Raw genomic sequence first — 7248 nt, 5'->3', positions numbered from 1 at the left:
AGTTTTGGGTGCTAGAGTTCACTATTCCATTAGGCCATTCTACAGTGAGAATTTGGCCAAATGTTCTTCATCAAATTTGTTCCTTATTTTGTCTAGTTATATTTCTTTTTTGAATCACTCCATTTGGAGTTTTGTAGCTCAGGTTATGGCCTAAACACCATAACTAGCCGGATTATAATTTTTCCAAAATTTCTGGGCAGAATCAATTCTGCAGTTTTTGTACACTGAATGCAGGTCAGTTTTTGGATATGTTATGATCAAAATTTGGGTTTGGTTTCTTCATGAAAGTTGTAGGGTTATGTCTCAGATTTCTATTGGTAAAAATTCAGGTCAATTAGACCTTTCTACACTAAGTTATGACTATTTGAACAAACACTGTTTATTTGGTCATTTTTCAAGGATAGCATGTTGGTCACCCAGATTAAGGTAGTTTTTAAGTCAACTTGGTTTGGTTTTCTGGGCAGGATTTCTTCCACAAAGTTGTGCCATTATATGTCTAGTTTCATGTCCAATTGGCCTTGAACCAATTGAACCTACATAACTCTAGTTATAGCTACCCAAACCTGCTGGACTCACACCCAGTCCTGCAGGTCACCAAGGGCAGCATACCTAACTTCAATTCCCATGGAACAAATCACTTCATTTCTTAATCACACATAACCAAATGGTCACTAATTGACCATTAAAAATTTCTTTCACCAACACATGAACAAAGTCTCAAATTTGTGCCCAAACCCTAACTCATCCATTTCAAATTATGCATTTACCTATACTTCATTATACTAATCAAGAGATTAGTTTTAAGGGCAGCTATGGTATCATTTTAATTCAAAGAAATCTTCAAAACCCTACCAAGTTCAAGGCTGTCGAAATTTTGGGGAAGGTAAACATATGATGTTTATTAAATTTTCTTGTAAATTTGCAGTCAATTCCATTCCTTCAACATGAATTTAAAGAGGAAGGAAGAGTTTGGTTACTAACCTTGAATGGAGTCAATTCCAAGCTTGTAAAAGCTCTTCCTTTTTACTTCCTTTTGCTCCCAAAAGCTTCACTAAGATGAAATATTAAGGTTTTGTGTTGGAAACTGTGACACCCCTTATCCGTCTACAATATAGCCGAGCAAGAATATGCTACACAATGTGCCAGAACACCATATCTTATTTCATAAGAAGTTATCCTTCTTCATTTATTTATTATTCACCTAGTGCTAAATTTTACCAATTATATCATTTATTTACAAATATGGTTTATCTAAATTTTTCATAAATTTCTATAGAAAATCCGGCAAAGTGCCAGCTGTAAATTGAAAAAACAGTTCTTCTGAACCTGTTAAAAACACTTCCAATATGGTTTTCAAATCCAGAACTCTAATATACATACATATCAACTCAATCTCCAATTCTCATCACAATTTTCAAAATTTTTGTTCACATCACAATTTGAATTAATTTCATGAATAACTCCTCAACATTTTATTTTTCAACAAAATATACTGATAATTACAAAAACATGAAATTTCATATATTTACATTAGCATATGATTTCATGAGTTTGTAATTACAATAAAAAACTAATACAAAATGCAAAGTACAAAATACAACCCAAAATCCTAATATCTTACCAAGTGCACTACAGATATGAGGTGACTCTGGACTCTGTGCAGATCTGACTAATCACCCGATCTGAGGTCTGCTGGACTCCCACTATGTCTCGAAGACTGCGGCGTGGCAAAAGCGACGCGCTAAGCAATTCTGCTTAGTGGTGCCAATATAAAATAAAATAGCTAAAATAAAATGGATGTGCAAAATGTATGCTAACATTTTTATAGACTAAGTTCCTGGCAATTATTGTAGTATTATTTGATTAAAATTTGGTAAGATTTATTTTGATTGCCCAAGTAACCTATACTAGTCGACTGGACTGGATAAACGGGTAAACTGGCACTGGGTACTAAGTACCTCAGGCCATCACAGCATCGGTCACATTGTGCCTCCTAGTGTGCATTAGAACAGCTAATAAGCTGTAATAATTATTATGGATAAAACCCAAGTATAATAAACTCAATTAAAATAGCCAAAGGCTATTATATCACAAAATGGCACGTAAAGCCATAAAATACACAATGGCATGAAACCATATGCAGTACTGCTAGCAGAACCCTATTGGCATGCCAACCTATCCAAACCAATCATTCTAGGCATACTAGAGCATTTTACACAGTTAATGATTAAATTATTTATTTTTATAATGTAGAGGTCACTATTCAATTGACTAATTTCACTTAAAGGTTGACTTTTTAATTTATAATAGATTTATTGAACCTAAGATCACCAAGATACCACATTTTGGTTTATAAAAGTGTTGGCATTAGTTGCCAAATAATACTTAAAACCAATGGAGAATAATTCAGAAATTTCAGTTTTGAGTATTAAAGTTCACTGTTCCATTAGGCCATTCTACAGTGAGAATTTGGCCAAATGTTCTGCATCAAATTGTTCCTTATTGTGTTTAGTTACATTTCTTTTTTTGAATCACTCCAGTTGGAGTTTTATAACTCAAGTTATGGTCTAAGCACCATATCTGGCCAGATTGTAATTTTTCCAGAATTTCTTGGCAGAATCAATTCTGCAGTTTTTGTACACTGATTGCATGTCAGTTTTTGGATATGTTATGGTCAAAAATTGGGTTTGTTTTTCTCATGAAAGTTATAGGGCTATGTCTCATCTTTCTATTGGTAAATATTCAAGTCAATTGAACTTTTCTACATTGAGTTATGACCATTTGAATAAATACTGTTCATTTGGTCACTTTCCAAGGATAGCATATTGGTCACCCGGATTAGGGTCATTTTTAGGTCAACTTGGTTTGGTTTTCTGGGTAGGATTTCTTCACCAAAGTTGTGCCATTATGTGTCTAGTTTCATGTCCAATTGGCCTTGCACCAATTAAACCAATACAACTCCAGTTATAGCTGCTCAAATCTGCTGGACTCACACCCAGCCCTACAGGTCACCAAGGGCAGCATGCCTAACCTCAATTTTATTGTCCTAAATCACTCGAATTCTTCCTCAAACATAGTCAAATAGTCACTATTTGACCATTAAAATGTTCATATACCATTACATGAGCAAACCCTAATTTTGTTCAAGTGTCCAAGTTTTCAAGTTTCATTCATGCATTACACTTGCACTTAAATGTTCAATCACTCATCTCATGTTAAGGGTAGCTCACATACCACTTTTTTTCAAGGAAATTCATGAAACCATAACCATCCCTAAGCTGCCAAAATTGTAGGGATGAATACACATAAATTATATTCTATTTTTCTTACAATTTTCACTTATTTCATGGCCTTAAACATGAATTGTGTAAGAGAGGGAGGAGATTGGACACTAACCTTTAATGGAGTCAATTTCAAGCTTGTAAAAGCTCCTCCTTTCTACTTCTTTTTGCTGTCTTTAGCTTGCCCAAGGTTTATGGATAATTTTTGTGAAGACAAAGATGAGTTTTATGGTGAAAAACTTAAGGAAATCAAGTTGGAATGAATGAAAATGGTGGAGAGCTTTAGGAAGGGATTTCAGCTACCATGGATGAAAGAGGAAGATGAAGTGATTTTTGGTGTTCTTTATCCCTTATAATGTGTTTATTAAATTTTGATTGGTGGAAGAGTTTTTAATGAGATCATGCTTATGTCATTATTTGACTTTTATTTCATTATTTTTTTTTTGTTTTGTTTTTCTTCCTTACTCCTTTTACTTATTTTTAATAAATTTTTCATCAATATTAATTCACATTTTATGTCATAAATCTCACTTACTCAAATGGGCAGGTTGGTCAAAAATCATCTCTGAAGACGAAATAACCAAAATTCCCTCCATTTGGCTTAACGAGCTAAAATTGTGTGTACCGATTGATAAAATTTTCCTTGTGTTTTCTTAGCAATTTATTGTCATTGAGACCCTAATAATCCTTCCCTGAGGTCCCAAAAATTATTTCATGAAATTTTTCTCGGGTCTAGGATTACTAACGGTTTTTGCCGTCACTTCCTGTTAGGGTCACTCATCACTGGGGCTACGACTCATTTAACCTTAGTGCATTTTATTTCTAAAAACTTTCCTTAATTTTTCTTTTCATTATTTGGTTTATTTATAACTCCTTACTCTAGTCGAATTATAATTTCAAATATTCTAGTTGCCTGGACTGACATTGGTCACCAGAACAGTAGAACGTATGGACTAGCTAAAGTGAGGATGTTACAGCTCTTCCCCTCTAATAAAAATTTCGTCCTCGAAATTTACCTGATGCATATAATTGAGGGAACTGTTGCCTCATCGTCTCTTCACTTTCCCAAGTTGCCTCCTCGATATTATAGTGCCTCTAAAGTACTTTCACCAGTGGAATATATTTATTTCTCAGTTCCTTCACTTCTCGAGCCAGTATCTATATAGGTTCTTCTATATATGTCAAGTCCAGTTGAATTTCAATCTCTTCCATGAAGATGACATGTGAAGGGTCTGAGCAGTACCTTCTTAGTATAGACACATGAAATACATTATGGATCTTATCCAGTTCTAGTGGTAAAGCTAGCCGATAGGCCACTGGTCTCACACGTTCAAGAACTTCATATGGGCCAATGAACCTAGGACTTAACTTACCCTTCCTTCCAAACCTCAGTACTTTCTTCCACGGTGAGACTTTGAGAAATACTTTGTCACCAACTGCATACTCTATTTCTTTTCTTTTCAAATTGGCATAAGATTTCTGTCTATCTGAGGCAATCTTCAAATTTGCTTTGATTAACTTTACTTTTTCCTCAGTCTGTTTCACCAGATCTAGTCCTACCAGCTTATCTTCACCCAATTCAGTCCAACATGCAGGGGTTCTACACTTCCTCCCATACAGTGCTTCATATAGGGCCATTTGAATGCTAGTTTGGTAGCTATTGTTATATGCAAATTCTGCTAGTGGGAGATATCTATCCCAACTCCCCTCAAACTCAATGACGCAACTCCTCAGCATATCCTCAAGGATCTATCACATAATTCACATTGTTACTATCATTTCAATTTATTATTTGTAAAAATTCAATGAATTTTTAGGTTTACCTGAATTACTCGTTCCGACTGTCCATCCGTCTGAGGATGAAAAGCCGTGCTAAAGTGGAATTGTGTGCCCAAGGCTTTTTGCAACTTTTTCCAAAATCTCGATGTAAACCTTGGGTCTCGATCAGATATAATGGAAAGTGGGATTCCGTTCAGTCTAACTATCTCACTGATATACAACTCTGTTACTTCTCTAGTGAGTAGTCAGTCCTAACTGACAGAAAATGTGCTGACTTCGTCAATCTATCTACTATCACCCACTTTGTATCATGCTTCTTCTGGGTGAAAGGTAGACCACTGACAAAATCCATAGTGACCTGGTCCCATTTCCATTCAGGTATGCTTATAGGCTATAGCAATCCTGATGGAACTTGATGTTCTGCTTTAACTTGCTGACATGTTAAGCACCTAGTAACATAGTCAGCTATATCCTTCTTCATATCAGGCCACCAATAATGAGGCTTCAAATCATTATACATTTTTGTGCTCCCCAGGTGCATAGCATAAACACTGGTGTGTGCTTCTTTTAGAATACTAGTCTTCAATTCCCCATCATCTGGTACACATATTCTCCCTTTGTAGTACAGATAGCCATCTGCTTTCATCTCATAATCAGTTTCCTTTCCCTTTGAGATTTTTCCCATAATAGCCATTAATTTTTCATCTGCCTTCTGCCCATCTTGTATCTACTGTAGCAGGTTTGGCCTCACTTGTAACTCAGCCAAAATAGCTCCATCTTTAGCTAAGGACAGATGGGCATTTAGTGATCTTAAAGCTGTGATGGACTTTCCGCTCAAGGCATCAGCAACTACATTTGCCTTTATAGGATGGTAGTCTATCACACAATCATAGTCCTTTAGGAACTCAATCCATCGCCTGTATCTAAGATTGAGCTCCTTCTGGGTTGGCAAGTATTTCAGACTTTTGTGGTCTGTATATATGTAGCATTTTTCACCATACAAATAATGCCTCCATATCTTCAATGCGAAGATAATTGCTGCTAGCTCCAGATCATGAGTAGAGTAGTTATGTTCATGTGGCCTTAACTGCCTAGAAACATAGGCGACCACTTTCCCCTCTTGCATCAACACACACCCTAACCCATTATGCGAGGCATCACTGTAGACCACAAAGTCCTTTCCCTTCACTGGCTGTGTTAACACTGGTGCCTCTGTCAGCATAGCCTTTAGCCTATCAAAACTGGATTGGCACTTGTTGTTCCAGCCAAATTTCACATTCTTGTGTAACAACTTGGTCATTGGAGCAGCTATGAGAGAGAACCCCTTCACAAATCTTCTATAATACCCAGCTAGCCCCAAGAAACATGTCACACCCTACTCCCCTGTAAGATGCAACATGATCCCGTAGTACACCTAATGAATTACCGTACTTCGCCTACCGATAACCCATTAGATATACTACAAGGGATTTTAAAACAATTTTCGTGCAATTTAAATCATCGATTAAAATCTGGTGTTATAAAATTTTTAAAATTTGACAAAGTGTCATTGTATTTTGAGAAAACAGTTCTTCAAAACCTGCAAAGAAATGCTCCCAATATGTTTTCTCAAATACAACTCCAATAACTTCATTTCAATTCACAATTCAATTCTCAATAAACAATCAATTCATTTTCAAACTAATCTCATCATAAAGAAACATTTCATTGATTACAAGACTCAAAATTTATAATACAAAACTATTCAAGTAACTGAAATCTCAACTTTACATTTACAATAATTTACATTTAATTACATACCAAAATATTTTACAAGAGTTTTTATACAACTGCTCAAATAATTTACATACATATTATTACATGCTTACATCAAAACCTATGTACATGGGTATACCTATGATATACCTGGAGCTGATCTGAAAGTGTCCTCAAAGAAACTTACTCACTGCTCTATGCTCTTCTCACCTGCGACAGCATGCAAAGCTATCGCTGAGTGGTGAACTCAGTGGTGCACAACTATAATTTAAAACATAATACAATATATATTGACAAAAATTACAGTAAATAATTTGGAAATCTGAATACTCATCAAATTCCACGACTCAAAATATTCATTGCCAATAATGTAAATCATTTGTATAAATGACTTGGATCACAAAATTCAATTTATCAAATCTTGACTATCCAT

Source organism: Hevea brasiliensis, chromosome 12 (genome assembly GCF_030052815.1).
Source record: "Hevea brasiliensis isolate MT/VB/25A 57/8 chromosome 12, ASM3005281v1, whole genome shotgun sequence".
Classification (NCBI taxonomy): domain Eukaryota; kingdom Viridiplantae; phylum Streptophyta; class Magnoliopsida; order Malpighiales; family Euphorbiaceae; genus Hevea; species Hevea brasiliensis.
This window is presented reverse-complemented; position numbering follows the sequence as displayed.